This window comes from Phyllostomus discolor, chromosome 8 (genome assembly GCF_004126475.2).
Source record: "Phyllostomus discolor isolate MPI-MPIP mPhyDis1 chromosome 8, mPhyDis1.pri.v3, whole genome shotgun sequence".
In the NCBI taxonomy this organism is placed as follows: domain Eukaryota; kingdom Metazoa; phylum Chordata; class Mammalia; order Chiroptera; family Phyllostomidae; genus Phyllostomus; species Phyllostomus discolor.
In genome coordinates, this window is record NC_040910.2 from 96,383,959 (window position 1) to 96,405,465 (window position 21,507).

At 52.9% G+C, this 21,507-nt stretch overlaps 1 protein-coding gene and 1 long non-coding RNA gene across 10 annotated transcripts in view; one reads left to right on the top strand and one right to left on the bottom strand.

Annotated features, from left to right (window-relative positions):
• The window catches only part of MSI2 (musashi RNA binding protein 2), a 372,306-nt gene that overhangs the window by 106,628 nt on the left and 244,171 nt on the right, over positions 1 to 21,507 (bottom strand). The gene's annotated exons all lie outside the window — the stretch shown is intronic.
• LOC118502198 lies at positions 1,860 to 5,363 on the top strand. Its single transcript, XR_004904893.1, has 2 exons — positions 1,860 to 3,449; positions 4,988 to 5,363. It is a non-coding gene; the product is annotated as an uncharacterized LOC118502198 (long non-coding RNA).

Below are 21,507 nucleotides of genomic sequence, written 5' to 3' on the forward strand. Positions count from 1 at the left end.
CTGCACCGTGCAGCAGACCGGGTCTCCCCAGGATGCTGGGGGGGTCCCCAAGAATTCAAAATCTATGGGGAGGCACCCACACGCCCACCCCCAACCATCCTCCAGGACACGGGGCCTCAACAGCAGAGTCCAAAGAGGGAACCGACTATCTTTGCTATTTGTTGGAAAGACACTATTTATAGCTCCGAATCTTAACTGCCTTTTTAAAAAGACTGCACTTGGGGCCATTTTTAGAGCACCGTCTTCCCTCGGATGGCTGCGTGGTGACTGGAAATGGCAGTGCTGAATAGGTGTAATTATAGAGGCTCATAATACGCCGAGACCATAACTGTGAGGAGTTTCTCTTCGTAATCTAAGCATGTCCTTTTCCCCAGAGCCTTTATTTAAATATTTTGTCAGCTCCCCACGCTAGCAGCAGGCAGGCTCCGTCCCGGGCACTCTCGGAACATGGGAGGGGTGATTATGAGAAATGCCATTCCTTTCCCCTCCTTCTTCTTAGCAGAGTAAGTCATAAAAGAAAAAAGAAAAAAAAAAGGTGGTGGGGGAGGGCCAAGTTAGCTGCAGCCCTGTGGCCCGTACAGCCTCTGGGGAGAACTTTCTGGAAAGCTGACAATCCGCTGACTTAGCCACCTTGGTTATGGCCTTGAACACTTAGAAGAAACATCCAGCACCCAGGAAAACAGCTTTGCTGTTTCACTCCATTAACTCTGACCAAAACCAGGGCTAATCCTCTCTCACCAATGGCGTTCTGGAAATCAGGGACTCTGCACTCCCAAGAGACCCTCTGTGTCCCGCCCCCCACCCCATTCCCCTTTCCAAACAGGGAGCGGCTGCAGAGGGACTCAAACACAGCCAGCCCTGTGGGTGGGCAGAGGGGACACCCTGCCCAGGCTGTGGGGACCAGCCCCCACCACACCGAGCCTGTCTGAACCCAGGCAGGGTTCTCCTCCTGTGAACCAGACCTCACCGAGGCCACAGGGACAGAAAGTGACTTAGAAGTGCGCTGGGTGGTGCTGGCATTACCGAGCTCATTGCAAACACATGATGCATTAGAGTCAGCAGCTGGAGGGAAACGGGGCTTGGGGCCAAGGGCAGAGCCTTAAGTTGCCATCATGACACCTTGGGAAAGCCTCCAGCTTCTGAGCGCCTCCTTGCTTCATTCAGGGACACTCTGGTGGCATCTTGTACGGAAGGAGGTGGCATGACACAGGTCATAGTGAACGGGGAAGAACACACGGGCAGGCAACTCATCTTCCCTCCCCGGAGGGAGTCCCCCAGGAAAGCTAAGCTCCCTGTGTCCCCCCAGGCTCATGGCAGCCCCCGACACCTGCCTCACTCACGAGGGACAGCTCCCCACCACCGGGGGCCAGCAGCATGCGACTGAGATGGCAAGTGAGGTGACACTGGTGTGCCCTCTGCTAGTCCTCAGGCGGGGCTGAGGGATGCTATTTATTTGCGGGGCACCCTCACTACCCCAACTGTGGGGTCCACACTCCGTCCACTGGACCATCGTGGACAAGTCTCTCCACCATCTCAAGCCTTAGCTTGTTCATCGGTGACACAGGGAAGGCAGACGCCCCGCAGACCCACTCTAGCAGGCGCCCATGACGGTGAACATCACTGCACACCGACCGAGTGCCAGACCCTGTACTTCTACTAAGTGTGGAAGCCAATTTGATGTTTCTTTGCCACTGAGTTACCACTGGGAGGAGGTCAGGCTAGTGAAACCACCCAGGTGAAAACACTGTACAGGTGGCAAAGCACCTGGAAGACAGGAGCTGAAGAAGCAGGGAAGCTCGTACCGTAAAGGCGTGAACCACTCACGGGACACACAGCACAGTACTTGTTTTCCCAGCGGTGAGCCCATCAGTCCTCTTGGGAAATCGGGTGATCACATGACCTTCGCCCCCAGCGGACTGGGAGGCCGTGCTGCTCCAGGGCACCCTGACCGCCGCCCCCCCCCCCCATCACCGGGATGGACGTTCTGCTCCACAGCCCACAGCCCTCATCTGTCCACCTCGAGGAAGACGTATTCCTGCACTTCTAACTGATGTCCCAGGGAAATAATTAGATGTCACTACTCCGACATTACATTACAACTTCCCTGCAGATCCGGGAGGAAGGGGAAATGAGTTACGGCGAGCAAACCAAGCTAAATACAGTCGGTAATTGAAAAAGTGGCCAAGGAAATCAGGAGGGGAAACGCAAGCAACTCAGACCTAAACAGATTATCAATCACTTCCTTTTAGGGCAAGCTCCACTGCAACTTAATCAATTGCCATTGCTTCCCAAATTCAATAAGAAAACTGATACTGTGGGGACAGAGGAGAAAAAAAATAATGTTAAATGTTTACCATCACATTCTTGATGGGCACTGGACAACATCCCAAGTTCAACTGCAACTTTATCAGCAGAAAAGAAATTTACAAGTCACACAACTCAGACCTCATGTTGGCATTCTGATCAGGGGTGTCACGTGTCAAGGGCGCGGTCTCCAGGCCCCGCTGGGAAGGACACTGAGTTTACTAGTTTACTAGATGGTTCTGGAAGCTGGGCAGTCTGTCCCTCGGGGCAGTGGGGTTTGAGGTGGTGCTGGAGGAGGAGAGTCGTGTGACCTTGAGAGCTCCAAGGTCCTAAGTTGCTTGATCCTAAGGGCTGTGGAGTCTGCTGCCATAGCAACCTGGCGAGGATAAACACTCTCACTCCTCTGGTTAAGAAACATGCACCACCTACCTGTGGTGTCCCAGGTACTGGGGACACCAAGAGGAACAGAACCTGGTCGCCTCCTCGTAATGTCCTTATGGTTACTGTGGGGTGTGAGCGGGTGAGCAAAGGATGACAGGGGACTCCTCAGAGGGGTCACCCACCTCGACTGGGGTGCGTGCAGGCAGAGTGCTGGAGGCCCTTGGAGGTTTGTCTGAGACATGCGTGGGGGTTAATGTGTGCAAAAGTTGGGAGAGACCACGGTGGTCAGGAAACTGCAGGGGCACAGGGCGTACTAAACAGACAGCCGGGCTGATGCGGAGTGGAGAGGCAGGCAAGACCCCATCAAGCAACGCCTTGGCGGCCATGAGGCGCTTGGTTGCAAAGCCACCAAACTCGGCATGATCAACATCACAGTTCAGAAAGATCCTCTGAATGGGTGAGGGGGTGGCCCGAAGGCAGAAGCCCCCTGAGAGCTGCCGCAGGCATGGCAGCGGACAGCGGGGTTGGAGTGACTCAGAGTGGATGTGCAGAGACCCGCCAGCGGTGGCACGGGGTGGTCCAGGACTAAGCCTCAGGTTTGGCACTGTTCCCCGGGAGGGGGTGGCCAGGTGGGGGTGTGGGGGGTATCCTGGGCATCTTGGACTAGAGACGCTGCCTCCCCACACTGCCCAGCTTCTCACTCCCAGCCCTGGAAACTGAAGACTCAGGCAATAAGCAGAAGCTTCTCTGAGGAGCTCAGCAGAGTGCCCAAGTGCCTCAGAGGGAAGGACCATGAGAGCAAGTCCTAGCCTCCCTGGGAGGTCTGGGCACGTCTGGGCAGGGGACCTGGGCAGGGGACCCCGGCAGGGACGCAGGCAATGCTCCTGCCTCAGGAGCAAACACCGCGGCAGCAGGCGGGAGGGTTGTGAACGGCGCTCCAAAATACGGTCCAGGGACAGGAAGCCCAGCTCTGCCCCGGTTGGCTGCATCCCCACGGGTGAGCTCCTTAATCCCTTTGTTTCTTCATCTGAGATTTGGGCACAGTAACAGCTCCACCTCACACAGTCAGCGGCGATGAGGAAAGCTCTCAGGCCAGCAGCGCCCAGGCCGGTAAGAGTCAGCTATCATTTATCATCTTTGTTAGTAACGAGCACACCCCATATCTAAGGCAGGTGTGGAACAGTCCCTCATACCTGTCAATATTGAGGAGGCAGGAAACAGAGCTTTTTAACACTTCCCGAGCAAGGGGACACATGGTGACCCCTTTCTGAGGAGGAGACAGAAGGAAGGGGTCTCAGGACACGGGCCCCAGCCTCCCCAGAGCAGCGGGCAGCAGATGCTGGTGGCTCTTAGTGGGGATGCCGCCCCTGGCGCTCCACGGAAGGGCACTGCAAGCTCCCAGGCACTCCAGCAATGCTGCGTGAAACTATAAATTTACTTGGAGAGCACCAAGTCTAATTACCTTGCCGAGACTCTCTGCATTTTTAAGAACCTTTTTTCCCCCCTCCTTAAACTCTTGATCATAAGGACTCTTGTTAGCAATACTCGGCATCATTCTTGTTTTGCCTGTTGCCGTGGCAACAAAGCCGTGTTTACCAGCCTTTCCAAGCTGGTACATCTTTATTAGCACCCGGATCCCGTGAGGAGCAGGAAGCAGTGCAGAGGTTTAAAGAGCATTAATCCCCTTAAGCTTTGCAAACCTCTCTAGTTAGGGAGCCCAGAAAGGGGGGGACTCGAGGTCTCTGCCACTTCCAGGGCCCCACTAGAGTCATTAAACCTCCATGAAGCACCCGACTGAAAAAACTTATCTCTTCACTTTAAATTTCCTCTCTTGAAAAAGACAAACTTGTGGGCTGTCTGTGCTTCACAGGAAAAGTTTGCTCTCCATCCATCAGAGAAGGGCCATGGACTCTTTCCTGGCTGCTCTCTCATGATAAACACAGATTTTCCAACACTGTTATCTCTCGGCCAGGAGGAGGGGTGGCCACAAAGGCCCACTGGCCCGGCCACCTGTGCACCCTCCGCTCTGTCCCTCGTGATGAGAACCAACACATGATTCTGAGCCTTGATAGATTTCCAGTGTTAAAAAAAAAAAAAAAGGCAACCCAACCTCAGAAAGCAGCTTGAGAAAGTAGCCCGTATCTCAGTCTCTCTAAGACTCTAAGAAGGTTTTTCAAAGTCAGCACCAGAGCAGAAGTGGGGAAGGGAGAAGAAAAGGGTTTCTTCACATCATTTAAAAGCAGTTCAATGTCCTAATCCCCCTCCTACCAAATAAATGTTTCTCTTTCATCTTGCATCCCAGCCCAGAAAAATCAAACCCCAGCTAGAGCTCCAGGAAGACCTGTGCCTGAATTCTGAAAAATTGCACAAGCAAAAGATGACAGCAACATCCATTCTGGCTTCCCAAACAGCTTTCAAATGGGTGATTTTGAGCTGGACGAGTCCTGGCACCCTCTACGGCCCCCCCTTCCGCCTCTGTGCCCATCAGCCCAGTTCACTCAGGGCTGCTCCGAGGAGGCATGGGGGCCACTAAGAGCTCGGCCTCGAGGGGGGCGCACTGGCTGCGGGATCGACAGCAAAAGGTGGTGTTTCCAACCCAGCCGTGTCTGAGCCTACTTTCACTCCACTAGGCATCTCCCATTATTCCCAGGGGTGCTCAAAATTCTTAAAACAACAACAACAACAAAAATGTTTAAGTCATTCAGATCCTTTTCTTCTTTGTTGGGATGAAGAGTTCATTCAAAGACCAGCATCAGCCTCTCCAAAGAGAGGCCTCCGCAGACCAAGCTGTGTCAGCAGGAAAAACTTGGGGCCGGGGTTCCTCGACTCTGAATTCTCGGCCCTGCAGTCACGTGGGTGCTGAGTTACTTTACTCGATACCGCTCACGTTTTTGAAAGTACTTGAGGTGACCGGTAGTTCACAAGCACATCAACACTGGGCCATGTGAACATGGATAGATGCTGTGACAGATGAGCAATCACAGAAAGGAACAAAGGTCACCCACCTTGGGGCCCAGGGTGGGTGGAGGCCGGGAGCCGGACCACCCGAAGGCCTGTAACTGCTTCTGATTGTGGAAAAACTAGAAACACGAAGTTTCTCTACGGACCCAAGGAGACACAGGAGGCTGTCTCTAACCTTGAGTTGTCACTGGGCAGTGGGGCTTAAAACAGACAGGCGGGGCTCGGAAGAGCCCGTCATCGGCCAAGACCTCAGAGACAGAGGCAGGACCAGACTGGTGACACCTAGTGTCTGGCTCGGTTACTTCAGGCTGAAGCCTGAGAGCACCCTGAGGCAGACCCAGGGTCAGGAGGCAGCAGGGCTTGAGTCCGGGGTCCAGGATGGGCCCTCCATGCTCAGACACTTGAAGCAGACACAAAGCCAAGTCAGGCTTCCCAGGACCCTGCCAGAAAGGGAGTTAGGAATGGAAGACCAGTGAACGTGACTCTGAACTTTAATTAAACTGCTGAAACTCCCCCGTGGGTCATGCAGGTCACCCCTGGCTATTAGCAACAGAAAATCCTCATGACCAGATGGCATTAAGGAATGGTCTGGGGGTCCAGTGAGAAAGTGGGGGGACAGAGCCAGAGTGTGCAGCCAGATCTGGGGCAGCGTGAGGAGAGAGGCCTCCTGAAGGCCATCGGCCTGGGCCCAGGACCAGCCTATCACCACTCAGCCCCAGCGCAGCGAGTGGAGAGGAAGAGCCGACCCTCCTGGAGGCAGGAGGATCCAGGAGAAGTCAGGCTGGTTGGCCTGATGCGGGTGCTCCACCCGAACGGCGAGGGCAGGCTGGGGTGGCAGTGGGTAGGGCCCACCTCCTGCCTGAGCTGCTCTTTCCATGGGACAGGTCTCTGTATAAAGCCAGCCCCCAGCCAACCCTTGCCCCCAGCAGGGACCCCCGCTGATCCCAGCTTTGCCATCTGTGGTTCCTTCGGAGCCCGAGAAGCCCCTTGAGCAAAGGGCCAACTGGGAAATGTCTTGCTACTAACCTCCACACCTGCACTCGAAGGCCGATTTCGGCAGCTGGTGGGGGAAGAGAGGTGGGTATGGCAGTGGGGGTGGGGGAGGGGAGGGTCTCAGGGCCTGCTGGTGTGCCCATGGGACCCACATGGGTGCATTCAGGATGGACAGACTTAATGCAGAAGTCTGCTTCACGCACCAGATTTCTCCCCTTGGCTGAACACCACTTTCCAATCCAACTGCCACCTCTCCCCAGGCTGCACACAAAGCATGCTGTCTCCACCCACCAGGATCAGCTTGGCCCAGGCTTCACCCCCAGCCAAGATTAAGAGCCTATGGCCAATGGGATACTCTAGCCTGGGGAGTGCGATGTGGCCTCCCCAAGGGCAGACAAATTAGCAGGAGGAATTCAGGATGTAGCTGGGACTGAAAAAGCGAACCCTGTATATTCAGTTTCAGCCTCAGAGAAGTCAGCTTTATTTAGTCTGAGAGATACTGTTGCTGCTTTGCTCCCCACCCGTTCCTCACATCTACCCAAAGGCGGCTTTATTCCTTCTCAGTCCACCGCCAGCAGAAGGCCCTGGAGCTCCACAGAAGCGAGCCATTATGGGAGTTCTTCACCACTTTGAATAAGCCAACAAAAACTCTTTAAAAGAAATCGCTGGGAGAAGGTCACTCATGTGAATAATAGCTATTCTTTCTCTTTAATCAGTATAATAAAATTTTAATTATATCTTCCGAGAGCACCCCCTCTTCCCCCCATCAATTCCCACTCTTTGGTTTAATACAAGAATGGCTCCTGAAAAATTCTAGGGGGTGGGGCGGTGGGGGGAGGGGGGCGGAAGACGCCTGCAGCGTGGACCTGATCAGGCGAGACAGACAGATTCGTGCGTGTGTGTGTGTGTGTGCGTGCGTGTGTGTGTGTCCGATGTGCCAACTTCCTGACCCTGCCGAGCTTTCCTGGGAGAAGGAAAAAGGAAGGGCCCGCATCGCCTCTCTTCCCCAGGCTGGAAATTTCCAAAACTTCCCAGTCAGGCTTCAGATATCAGATGGAGAGAGGAAAACAAGGGAAGGGGGATTAAGAAGAAAGAACAGCGAATAAATTTGGGTTTCCATCTAACTTCTGTTTCTGTCCCCCAGATTTTTTTTGGAAGAGAAAAGAATAAAGGAGGTAAAAAGGAGACAATTTTTTAAGAGAGATAAAAAAAAAAACAGACATTCTGTTCTTTCCCCATGACCTTCCAAACCCCAAACTTTGCTGTTTCACACAAACGAAAAGTACACCGTGTGAGGAACAGCCTGGACACGGCGGACGCCAGCACGGTTTGTGTTCCTCCGGTCTCCTGCACTAACTCGACTTTCACTTCTTCAGCACTTCGCAACCAACGAGAGGGGAGAGAGAAAGGCCTAGGAGGGCACGTACCAGGCAGATCTGTGCCCGCCTCGCCCTGAAGTCACCCGGGGGCCCTCCGGCCCACACTGGCCTCCTGGCCTCGCCAGCCCAAGTCACCAAATCCAGGTCTAAAAACGCTTCCGCACGACCCTGTGCCCTCGCGGATCACACTCACAAGCAGCACTTGTCTGAGGCATTAATAGTCTTAATCTTGTTGCGATTTCTCCTCATGGGCTCAGAAAAGACAGTGTTCACAGACAATGGAGGCGGGGGTGGGGCAGGGTGGGGAGAGAAGAGGAGTGTAGACAGGTGAGCTTTCTCCTCCCTCAGGGGTGACCACGGGCCTCCTCCACATGCCTGGAGGCCAGACCCAGGTCTCCAGTGACCCACAGAAGGACAGTCTCCAAGCCTCTCTAACTCCTTTCTCCACTCAGTGGGGCCTTCAGCAGATGCCTGCTACTGAGCACGGATGCAGCAGCCTACCTGGGAAGGTGGAACTGTCAAACAGGATTCCTGGGTTCAAATCCCAACCTCCACCTCACACTGGCTGTGCGACCTTGGTCAGGTTACTTAACCTCTCTGTGTAGCAATCTCCCATGAAGTAAATGGAGTGACTGGGCAGTAAAAAAAAAAAAATCGAGAACACACAGAGAAACCTCAGCACTGCCTATAATAATGACTATTATCATCATTCATTAAGTTACTCAGAAAACTTCACCCAGGCCCTGGCTGGTGTAGCTCAGTGGATTGAGCGTGGGCTGCAAACCAAAGTGTCGCCAGTTCAATTCCCAGTCAGGGCACATGCCTGGGTTGTGGGCCAGGTCCCTGGTGGGGGCCATTTGAGAGGCAAACACACATTGATGTTTCTCTTCCTCTCTCCTTCCCTTCCCCTCTTTCTAAGAATTAAAAAAAAAAAAAAGCAAACACAAAAGACTTCGCCCAGTGCTTACTGCTAAAAGGTGAATAGTTGTATAACTGAGGATGGAGTGAAGGTGAGGGGTAAGGAGGGCCAAGAGCTATGGGGGGTGGGGGGGGGCGCGCAGGCAGGGTGATGAAACCTTCAGAAACAAAGGGCGAAACTCCATCCTTCTCCACACACCCACCCCAGACTGTATCTGCTGGGTGTTAGCCCCTGCAGGCACCGTGCAGCCAAACCCACTTGTTGCAAAGAGACAGGTGAGTGTGTTTCCCAGCGCCACCCTCCAGGGGGGAGGGTACGCACTGCCGGCCACTCCCTCGACACACGCCCTAGAACCTCGGTCTCTGGAAAAAAGTCGAAAAGGCTTAAGGGCTAGGCCTGGGCAGGCAGCTCCCAGGGCTGGAGGGGATGATGACTGTCCATTCCAAAGACTACTTTGGTGGGAGGTGAATATTTTTTTAAGGGAACAGTGAGAAGTAAGGCAAACACAAAACCTGCTGAGCCTACTGGCTGCTCCTTGACAGCACTGCCCCCTGCCCTGGGGTTACCTGGTGGGACCCGTCCAGGTGAGGCTGAGGGTCACTGACCCGGGAAGCTCTACCAGGGGTGTCCAACCTTTTGGTGTCTCCGGGCCACACTAGAGGAGGAAGAGTTGTCTTGGGCCACACATTAAATACACTGTGACACGTAATCACACACGCACACGAATCTTACAATGCTTTGAGTAAATTTGGAATTTTATGTTGGGCCCCATTCACGGCTGTCCTGGCTGCACTCGGCCCCCAGGCTACAGGCTGGACACGCCTGCTAGGCCTCGCTGCGTGTGAAAGTGCAGTTTGAGAGGGATCCTTCTCCCTCCCCACCCTCCACACCAAACTCACGGGGCCTTCTGTGTACAGCTCACCACGCCACAAAGCTTTATTTCCTGTCACCCACTGGCCGGAGCCGTCCCCCTCCCCTTCCCCCAGACAATGAGTGAACGAGACGGAGGCTCCCTAGAGGCCTGCAGCCGGTGAGCATTATCACTCGGAAGCGAGGCAGAAACCCTGACACATCAGAAACGACTTCAAGCCCATTAATTACCCTTTCTTCTTTGGCAGAGCTTTTGAAAGAAAGCTTGACAAATCCAGAGGAAGGCTAGCACCTGCCTCTCTGCCCCACTGAAGTCCCATTCCCGCCTCAACAGCACAAATCTGGTTTCTGCTTCTTTTTTAACAATTAATTTGTCAGAGCCCCGCCTATGATCTGCAGGGTGAGGACACGAAGGGCGAGCCCGTCTTCCTGGGCTAAGTCCTTGGAATCCGAGGGGCCCAGGGGACTGGAACTAGGGAGCAGTCAGGGCCGAGGTCCTGGGGACATTCATTCACAGGGAACCCAGGCCCCCTCAATATACACTCAGAGAATGATACTGGGCTACCGAAAAGTGTCCACAGGGTCTCCCACCCGGCCAGAAGCGGCGATGCTTTGATTCTCGGAGGCAGCCTCCTTTCTGAACCCCTCTGGGTGAATCACCAGGAGAGAAGCATGGGGGGACTTTTAATGCTCGAGAAACTGGAATGTTAAGGGACCGATCACTTCATCTTCAAGCCCCGTTGTCAACAACACTGACACATCTACGTGGGGTGCCCTGACAGGATCCCTTCCTTAGTGAGGTTTATTATGCAAGAACAACTGAGTGGGTTATCTGAATGCTCCAGAGACCTATTCTTTGGTGCATTTTAAAAAATTTTTTGTACATCCATCCGTGCAACATCACCAAATGCATTCTAGTGGGATCGGAAACTGCTGACTGTCTCCCTGAAACGTGTTCCTTCCACCAAAGTAGTCCCCGTGTTACTGGACAGAACGGCCCTCCATCTCCAGCTACCCCATCCAAGATCCCACAGTCAGCCTTAATTTCTCCCCTGCCCCATATCCCACATCCAACCTATCAGGGTATCTTCTGTCTCATCCCAAAAAACATATTCTGAATCCCACCGCCTCTCCCCACCTGGGTAGCTGCCCCGCCCAAGGCGCCTTTGGCTCTCACCTGTCCTCAGGCAACGACCTCTCACTGGCCTTCCTGCTTGCCAAGTGCAGCCTGGTCTTCCTCCCTCAACTCGGGAGCCAGCAGGATCTTTCTAGAGCATAGAGCCCCTGCCTCTGCCCTTCTCGCCTCCTTCCAGTGGCTCCCAGACGCCTTGCCCTGGCTCACAGCCCCTTCATGATACACCCTCCCCACCTTCTTGCTGACTGCCTACCATGCTCCCTCTCAGCCACTGGCCTTCCCCCCGTCCCTCAAACACGCCACGTCTTTTATTTTCTGCACAGCACTTAGCAGTCCCTGAAAATACACGATCTAGGCTTCTTCTCTGCAAAGGCAGTGGGCACAGGACGGCCAGGACTGGGTCTGCCTCATTGCCAGAACAGCTCCTGGAGCACAGAGGGCACGTGGGGCATGGGGGTACGCGGGGCACGTGGGGCAAGAGGGGCACGCTGGCCAGGAGACTGGGAAGGGGAGCCCAAGGGCCTCAAGTGCTGGCAGAGCGGGGCGCACTCTGCCTTGGCCCCTCGGAAGAGCCCACAGCGAACATGTGGCTGGTCATGGAACTCAGCCCGCAGCTCCGGAAACAGCAGCTGGAATGCACCCCTCATTGCCTGACCATCCCTGGCGTGGGGCAGGCCGCCGCACTCCTGTCTCTGCAGCTCCCGCCCAGCCTTCCGAGGGCACTTGGGATTTGAATCTCCGTGCCTGGGTTTGATGAAGGCAAGCCCACCGCACCCACCAGGGCCCTATTTTTCTGGTGCATTTCTACCATGTCTCATTTTAAACTCAAACAAAAATCTTTAAGCCATTACCCAGGAAATCATCATTAAATCATTTGTTCATTTTTATTAGTGTCGCTGTAATTAAAGAGAATCATATTTCCGAAATCTTCAGCTGCACTTATCAAAACCCACCCTCCAACCAATCAATTAGTATTACAATAAACTCGTTCCCTTGTTGCCGCCGCTATTAGCATTTTGATTGAATGTCTGTTGAAAAGTGACTGGTAACAGAAGATTGTGTTCAGAAAGTAATGTTTCTTTATTCGTTACCACCCAACCTTGTCTGGTTGTCTCCAGTCTTGACTCAAAAGAGACAAGACAGTTTCCAAAAGCGGTCATTTTGGTGGCGGATTATATTTCCTTGGGGTGTGTGATAAATTGGGGACAGCGGCTCTGGCACTGCCAGCTACGCGCAGAGGCCTCCCACTGGCGGTGGCCTCGGCACCCGGCAGCTGCGCCCGGCAGCCCTGACGGGGTGGATCTGTGTCTCCGCCACTGCACCCACCCCACCCCACCCCCAGTAATCTAGGACAATAAATACTAGGTCTGCACACCCGGCACTTCAGAATCACGCCTGAGCCAGAGAAGCCAGCGGCCACTGTGATTCCTGCAGATCTTCGTCATCACCCACCCCCTGCTCGGCCAGGCGCTGGGAAACCTGCTATTCGAACACAATGAGTCCTGCGTCGCCACCAACATCCCCATAAAAGCACCAGTCAGCAGAGAGATGGGTTAACAAGCTCCATTATGGGGAGAGAATGGCTGTCTTCTCCACATCACAGGAATTAAAGACAAGAGTTCATTAAATCACTATATTAGAATTTAAATGACCTGTTAGTTCAGACAGCTCTATTTACGGAGACCCCCCCCCCCCCCATCACCGATGCCTTCTGTGGCTAAATGGAGATCTCTGGGACATAACGCAGTCTCACAAAAAAGTTTCAGTCACAGCTCTTACTCTAGCAAGCTGGCCCCCGAGGGCTCACAACTAGAGGGGCTCTGCTTCGCCTGACCTGCTCTCAAAGAGAGGGGCGGGGCACCGGGGCAGGAGGCCCAGAGTCGGGAAGGGCACCTGTTCCAGGCGATGCACGTGGAGGTGGTCAAATGCCAGCCGTCCCTGCGTCTGCCCGTCGGGTTTCAACCCACAGCGAGGGCTGTGCGTGGGTTTCGCCTTCACTGCAGGACACCACTTGCCCCCAAACCCTTTGTAATTTCACGACGGTTCACCGTGCAATAGCGAGGGGCCCCGACGAGTACTGGTGCTCCATTACAAATAAGAGAAAAAACTCTTTCAGAATTCAAAGGGGGAAAGGTGCTATGTGGTTCTTTTAAAAATCTTTCTTGAAACTCAGCTTTCTTCTTACCCCCCCCCCCAACTGGTTTCTCTCCTGGCTGCCAGCCGAGATGTTATAATAGTGTCAGGTAGCAATTTCATTTTTAAAATGCTCTTATCAAGGATTTAAGGTGAAAGATAAGAACAGCACAGTAAATCATCATAAAGGAGCGGAGTGTGATGCACGGTGTTTTACAAATCAAAACAGTTAACAAAGGAAAAGGCAGGGACAAGGAAACAAAGTGAGTGTAGGCAGCCTCTGAAAGGGGGAGGGTAGAGGCCAAATTACACGGAAAGAGCATCCTTCGGATTTCCAGGCTCCCTTTGGTAATGGGCTTGGCGTGCTGGCTAAGAACTGTACTAACAGTCCAATCTCCATTTTAAAACAGGATGTTTTTAGAAGGCACATACATTGTCCAACTGTTCCGCACACTGGGGGCTTTCATCGAAGTCATCTGACCTGCAAGCATGTGTTGCTAATATCACTGCTTTATTATTTATCAAATCAATTTCTTCATGGAATGACTAATAACACAGCCACAGCTGCTCTCCTCTTCCGACCCCAGCTGCTATGCCCGGGCAGCAGCGAGACTTGCTGGGCTACCTGGGGTGCCTTACCCACCACGTTCCACTGAAGAACCTTATAAAAGGAGAAAAAAGCAGGGATGAACCCAGGGTGCCATTTAAGATTCAAACCACTTTGTGGAAGCCTCTTATGCTACCCAGGAAACGTTAATACCACTAATTGACCAGGCCAGGGCACAAGTCCATACCAGGGGATTTTAATTAGTCCCACCCACAATAAAGGAATAGCAAACCTAAAATAAAGTAAAATAAGATACAGGTACCTACTTCCCTATTTTGATCCTTTATAATGTCTTTGACTTCAGCGTGTATTTAAAAGTCAACCAAGGGCCGTATCCAATTCAAATGCACACCGAACACACACACACACACACACACACTCACACACTCTCACAGCCGTGATGCAACCCAAGAGTGACAACAAAGCTTTTATCTCCAGAAAATAAAATCATTAAGAAGTTATCCTAACTTTTTTTCTCTGTGTTCACCAATCTCTTCTGGGCCCTACCTGGAAATTCACAATAAATTAAAACATGCAATTAGATGATTTCCCATCTGCCAAGGAATGACTCAACTGTCCATTAAACGCTCGAGTTCTGAAACTACATAAAGGGAAATTACCAGGTATGTTGATACACATTTCTGTTGTAAAACAGGATTAGTGTTACAGGCAAAATACAAAGCTTCTTTTGTAAATCTTACCCATTTTTTAAAAGGTAAGCCAGCATGAAGGAGGGAGCAAATTAAACCATAATTTTCAGACTATGTTTCCTTATTGTCACTCAGAAAAATTGCCAGGTGTTTCCAGGGAAGTTTATACATAAATATACTAGCTGAATCAGGAAATCTTTCCAGGGCAAATGAATCAACTTAATTAGAAGATGTAAGACGCCAAGCCTAGTGATTTTGGAAGCAGGGAGGAAACTTAGAAACCTGTAAGTACACACCTTTCTACCTGGCCCCGGAGAGCAACGTGCATGTAGCATTCTAAGTCCTGCTACAGACCCTGGCTAAGGAGTGCCTTTCCCCCCACCCACCAAGCCCCGCCAGGCATCATGGGTCTGAGGCAGCATACAGGACTAATTTTATTTTAAATGGAACTAATATTTTCACTTTTTCTTGCAAATCAGCTGTAAAGGGCAGCTACCATGACACAAAACCATCTTTTCCCCCTTCATAAGAAAGTATACCGGGTAACTGTCTCTTCCTTAGGTTCCAGAAAAAAACAAATGTTCCGGAACCTTCTGTCTAATTCTCCGCAGCCCTCTCCAGAAAGCACCTGTATCTCCCCCACCATCCTCCAGACAAGACAGGAGCGGGAGTGGGTCCTGGCCGGGGGGAAGCACACAGCAAAGAGGCTGAGATGGGGACAGTGAGCAGGACTCTCTCTGTTTTCAGTCAAATGAGAACAGAGACCAAGGCGAGGGCCAAGGAGGGCCTGCCCGTCTGCCACCCATCTGCTATCATACATCTGTAGTACTTGCCAAGCGATGGGGACACAGACACAACTCAACCCAACAACGAGCACAGTCGTCAAGAACAGGAGGGCCGTGAGGTCACAAGGAGCCAGGAGCACAGACAACTGGGGCAGCTGCCCTAGGCTGGGGGTCCGGGGAGATTTCCCCGAGGAAAGGACAGTGAAGCCCAGGCCTGAAAGATGAGTAGGAGTTGGCCAGGAGTGAGAGGCATGCTGTTCCTTGCACCCCAAGGAACAGCCTTGGTGGGGTGGGTGGGGGGCAGGGTTGTCAAGGAAATGCCCAGGAGGTCAGTGTGGCCCCAGCGAACATGAAGGGGTGCAGCTGGAGAGGAGGCAAGGGCCGGGCGCGAACAGCATTTAGGCTTTGTGCTAACAGTGGTGGGTAGCCAGCACAGTATTTCTGGTAGGGGGTAGCGAGGTTCATAACCAGCACAAAAGAATGGTCGGTATACCTCCCACTCCCCACATGGACCGCCAAAGGCCACGCACGTGAAGGAGTCGCCCTCTCCTGCCCGTGCCAAGGAGGGCCCCATCTCACTGCCCAGACGTAGGTCAGGGTCAAAGACCCGGTCAGCAGCTCTGCCTTGGTGGGCTTTAAAGCCAGAAGGGTCCTGGGAGATCATCTGACCCAGGGGTTCCCGCGCTGCCTGTACATTAGCTTCAGCTGGAGGAACATTAACACTTATCAGAGCCAGGCCTCCACCCCCAGCCTCATTTAACTGATCTGGGGTGGGCCCCGGGCCTTGGGGTGTTCTCAAAAACTCCCTAGGTGACTCGAACGTACGACTAGGGCTGAAAACCGCTGCAGCTGTTCAGACAGCTGCCCTGACAGCATCTTTCATCTCATGGGCGTCTAAGGCTGGGCTGTGGGATGACGTATGTCACCCAGACCTTTCCGGCCACCCGTCTCTGAGTGAGGAAACCCAAGCTGGCCACAGGAGGTAAGCAGCTCTTAGAACTGTGTGGGAAGTCTAAATTTCAATGGAAGGAGTACAGGGGGAGAGGCAAACTTTGAGGAAGTTCCCTTTCCTGCTTTACTGTGCAGCCACAACGGTGTTCAACACCTTCACGTCCTCCTGCTGAAGGGACACTTGTGATGGGCTCACGACGCGCCTGCTCATTTCTGAACACACAGCGGCTGGGCGTGGGACAGGAGAAGCCCCGGGCTGGCGAGGGACGTGCAACACAGGGGCCGCGGTTGCTTCGGAGTCTATTCTGGGCCCAGAATGGATGATGTCACCTCCAGCGGCCGTGGCAAGCGGAGTCATGAATCATCCACGAACGGGCCCAGCCTCGAGATAATAAATCGGATGTCAGCTTTGCGTACTTTGCAGATCTGGCGCAGAGGCGCCAGCTTTGCCTAGGGTGCTGGAACGCAGGCACCAACGCTGGAAACAGCCAGAGAGGAGGAGGCACTTTCAATTATCTCCTGCTATCAAGAGGGGGAGGCGAGTGGAGGAAGAAACTTCAGATTCGTAGGGAGTGCTCAAAGGCACGCAACTTTGACCACTGTGACATCGTGGCGGTTATTCTCATGCGTGCGCCACCGGGTTTGCCGACCGAACCTGAGAATTAAGAGCCGCGCGTCCACACGGGGCTCCAACCGTTAATTACTGCTGTGCCCACCGGCGCCGACGACCAGAGACCAGCAGGTGTTACCACGCTGACCCTCAATTGCATTAATTTAGCTCAGAAACTCAGTCTAGGATTGAATTTGGCAAATGTTCCTGCCTGGAAGGGCTTCTGGGACAACAGAACGAAATCAGGGAGTCTGTTAGGCAGGCGCAGTATCGTTTCACTGTTTGTTTTCTTTCTTATTTTTTTCCTGGGTGGGCGTCGGGGCAGGTATGTGAGGATGGCAAGGTTTGTGTCGTCATACACATGAGCTCTCCTGACTGCCTTCTCTTGCCTTTTCTTCTTCTTTTTTGGCCTTATTTTTAGTTCCTGAAACAGCCGAGTTGAATGAACCAACCAGAAATACTGATTATGGTTTGCGTTCTTGGAGCTGGGAGCTGGGACAACTTCTCAGTGTGCTGGCTGTTCCTGGGCTTATGAAGATACGACCAAGCTCTGGGCACAGGGCATTCTCCCTGCATGTCTCTCTGCACACGTCCTCCCTCTTCTTAGAAAGGTGCCGGTCACTCTGGGCTAACTTACTCCAGTAAGACCTCATCTTAACTTCATCACATTTGCAAGGAACCTACTTCCAAATAAGGCCCCATTCAGAGAGACCAGAGGTTAGGGCTTCAAGGTATCTTTTGAGGGGGATACGGTTCACCCACAACCCTCTCCCGTCTGGGGCACCTGCCAGCATCTGCCAGCAGTCGTCTAGAGCATTAACATTTTCTCCGATCAGCGAGCCTCAGCCTTCACTCCCCAAAATGACAGGAGCGGTATTCTTAGTAGTAGTGACATAACAGTGGCTATTATAATAACAATGAAGCTAAGTTCACAGATAATCTTCTAAGCGTCAGATGCTTCCCACAGATTATTTCACTTAAGCCTCACAGTCCATGTGTTAATAACATTAGCTCCATTTAACAGATGAGAAAACTGAGGTGGAGAGAAGTCTGGTAAGGTGCCCGAGGTCACACGGCTCGCGAGGAGCAGCTCTGACATTTGAGCCCGGCAGTGTAAGCTCTCAGCCGTCCGTCCCACGGCCCACACACCTCACAGGCTTCACTACCTGGGGCTCCTGCCTCGACTGCTAAGCTGTGAGCAACAGGACACACTTGCCACATCGTTTATTAATTCAACTTGGGTTAGGAAAATGCTTTCAACTCTTTTTCTTATTAAATTCAAAAGTACTTTGAACTCCTTGCAGGAAGGGTCTCCCCATTCTGACCTTTCTCCCCTCTGGTCTCAAATAAACTCCAGCAAACTGGTTTCTTTTCAGACCCGGGGCAGTCTCCTTGTCCATGAACAGCACACTGTCTGGGAGGCACAGAAACTGCGAAGAAAACCCTCATCTGTCTCTCTGACTCTCTGTTTATGGAAATAAAGGCAGAGGCGACTCCGAGGCACAGGCTTCTCAGCTGCTTATGATCATACCCTGTTTAGGAGCGCCCCCCCCCCCCATCCCTCTTCCTGGTGGGACAGGAAAATTCAACCTCATTCAACAAAGTCTGACACACTGTGTATCGTTCCAACCCCACAGTCACAACCAAGTTTAAAAATATTTATGTGCAGCGTCAGAAACAAGGTGGAAGTGACAACAGTCACTGTGTTAGGGATGGGATGACATTTAAAAAAATCCTCATGTTGTTATATCGCTACATTTCCAATTCAAATCAGAGTGGATTTTAAATGCCTGCAATGAGAAAGTAAATGTTTGAATAGGTAATAAGTGCACACGGTACGAAAATTCAGAAGGTAAAGGAGTATACAAAAAAAAGTTTTCCCGCCTCTTTTTACCTCTGGTCACTTCATCCTCTTCCCCAGATGCAAACGCTGATTCTTATTTACGTGTGTTTGCAATTTACGAGGCTGTGTACGTGTGCCTAAAACATGCTCGAGTACCCGGCATGGCCAGTGACTGTTACCCTGAATTACTGACGTCAGCCACTGGCTAACCCAGCATCGTCAGTCCTATTTATAGAGGAGAAATCCGCGTCACAGAGAGGTAGAGTAACTGGCCAAGGTCACACAGCTGGGAAGTCACAGACCTAGACTCCAACAGCAGCTCTCTGGCTCCAGGGCACGTGGTCCGAACTACTATGCCGTGCAACACTGTTACCAGTTTTGTGGGTGTCCTTTCAGAAACATCCTATGCACGTGCAAGCATGTATTTTTGTGTTTGAGGAGAGGAGAACAGCAGATTCACTTAACTCTTACAGAGCAGAAGTGCTGCCTCCGCAGTGAGCCAAAAAGGGCTCCCGGGGAAAGCTGGGACTCGAAACCAAGCACGGCCCACACTAAAACTTATACTCTCCTCAGCACCTCGTGCTCATACAGCTTTGGGTGGGCTGGTGCCTGGGTTCTGACCCACAAGGTTCAAAGTGGAAGCTCAAGTCCAGAGGCACACAGGAACCTGGACTCCTCGAGGAGCCTCCTGTCCCGGCAGGAGGCAGCCACCCCTGGCTTCTGGATCCCTGGACCACCCCACTATGCCCCCCGCACAGTGCTGAGATGCTAAGAAAGGGGGTACTTTTAATCAAGTCACCAAGCTAAAGGCTCCTTTCTCTTCAGGCCTCCCCAGTCCTCCCTCCCTGAGACCTTAAAACATGTCGTGAGAGTCAGAGCCTGGGCCTCTGTGGGAACAGAGCCGAACAAAAGCCTTGCTGTCCCTCTCTACAAAAGATCACTTCTGGGTCAATGAAGTTGCTGACCCCGGGCTCGCTCCCTTTCTCCTCCTGTGGGCCACAGCCAGGAGGGAGGCAGGGGGACCTATTAGCTCGGCACCCTTTTGATGCCAGGGCTTTTATGCCACAGGAAAGAAGTTTAAGATTTATACTGGTGCTGAAGAAAACGCACAGCCCCCGGGGTGCCAAGCCCCCCTGGGTTCACTTGCCCCTCTGGCATGGGCATCCGTCCCCGGCCTTGCTGCTAGCGAGTTAAGGGTTTCGTATTCCCATCTACAAAGCAAAGCAGGCGAACAGAAACCAAGCTACCGTGTTGATTAATATCTCAAGAGACAGATCCGGAATGGGCGCTTCCGGAATTTAGTTAGCTCAGGGAAAAAAAAAATGAAAGCGCATTCCTAGCTTTCCTGTCAGAAATAAAATTAAGGTCTCCGATCAGTGTTGCCAAGGCTGGGGCGTCTACAGGAATCTTTAATGGCCTCCTCTACATGTTTTCAAATTCACATTCCCATTCAACCCTGCCCCTTTAATTGGTTATTTGCGAGGTCATGTTTGCACCAATTTCTTGGGAAGGCTAATGGGGTTTGTTTAACGACTAAATAAAATGTGCAGATGGCTCTGGGGGCTGGTCTCTGAAAGACGGCTCAGGGTGGGGGCTCTGGCTCTTCACCTCCTCCCCTCCCGCACCCTCCATGGCTCCCAGTGCCTTGTAGGCTCTGAGGGCGGTCCTAGGAGGGGTCAGATGACAGGCCAGGCCTTAAGGGGTATGTGCTGGGGGCTGGGGGCAGGGCCAGGTTCCAGGGCCTCTGGGCAAGCCCTGCCTGCGTGCACCCCTCATAATGGGCGCACGAGCACGCCCACCCCACTTATGTGGCCCTGGCTTTAGAATGAGCCCAGAGAGTAGCACAGAACCTTGGGCTCCTGGGAACCAAGTGGAGGGGTAAGAGGCTGATGTCCACAGCACTGTGGGACTGTCGGTTCTTCCTCATTCTGACTCGAGTGTGCCCAGCTTCAAGCCTGCACAGAACTGTTTCCCAACAGAACCTCTCCAAGGGCCCTAAGGCAGCGATTCTTGCTCATGTCACTGCCAGCCCCTCCCCCGGGCTCTTCTCTCCGGGTGGACTGGAGCACTCAGTGGTATTGGTTAGCACCCCATTCTGAGCCTGCCCCGGAGTCCCAGTTCACCAGCCTCTTTCTTAGACAGTTACCCCGCACTGACAACGGCCCACTCTGCGAATGGGATTGTCACCTGACTTGATCTAGACCTCAATGCACTGAAGAGCCCAATGGCCTCTTGATGGCTACACAACACTGGAAACTAGATGGACATACACCCAGGACGCTCGGTCGGTGTCAGTGGCCTGTGACAGGCCAGCAGCCTTTTTGTCAATGGGCTTCCAATTCAGGGGCGGAACTGGGACCAGGACCGATAGTGATCAGCTACTGGTTTACAGGTTTCCAACAAACCCTTCCTTGACCTGTATCCCAGACGTGGGGTGGAGGGTGATGGATGCCTACCACCGCCTGCAACCCACACAGCGGTGAGCAGGCAGTCTGAGAGGTGGGGACAATGCGAAGGGCACCAGCTGTCCAAGGCAGGCAGACCTGGCTCCAGACCCCAGCCGCTGGCTCCAGAATTCTGCAGGATGCCCTGACGTCATATTAACACTGGGGTCATCACCAGCTGTGACTGTGCAGACCCTCATCCTGCTTACTAACCCACCCAACGGCCCCTTCGCACCCAGAGGGGACTCACCCCCTTGGTCAAACACACTTCTTCCACCGCACAGAGTCACACGTACAGGCTGTGGAGTCCCAGTGCTGGGGTCACATTAGGAAAAACGCAAGACACTGTGCCTCAGGCACCCGACACCTGCACAGGAGGTCATTGCTGTTTCATTTTTAACGCTTTTGCGAGGTCTTCTTCATGTGCCCCCTCTCCCACCGTGGGGCACAGGCACCAGTACACGTCAACAGCTGCCGTGTGGCTCTTCGTCACCTCGGTGCACGTGAAAGAAGCACGGGCTTCAGAGGTCCCTTCCGACAGT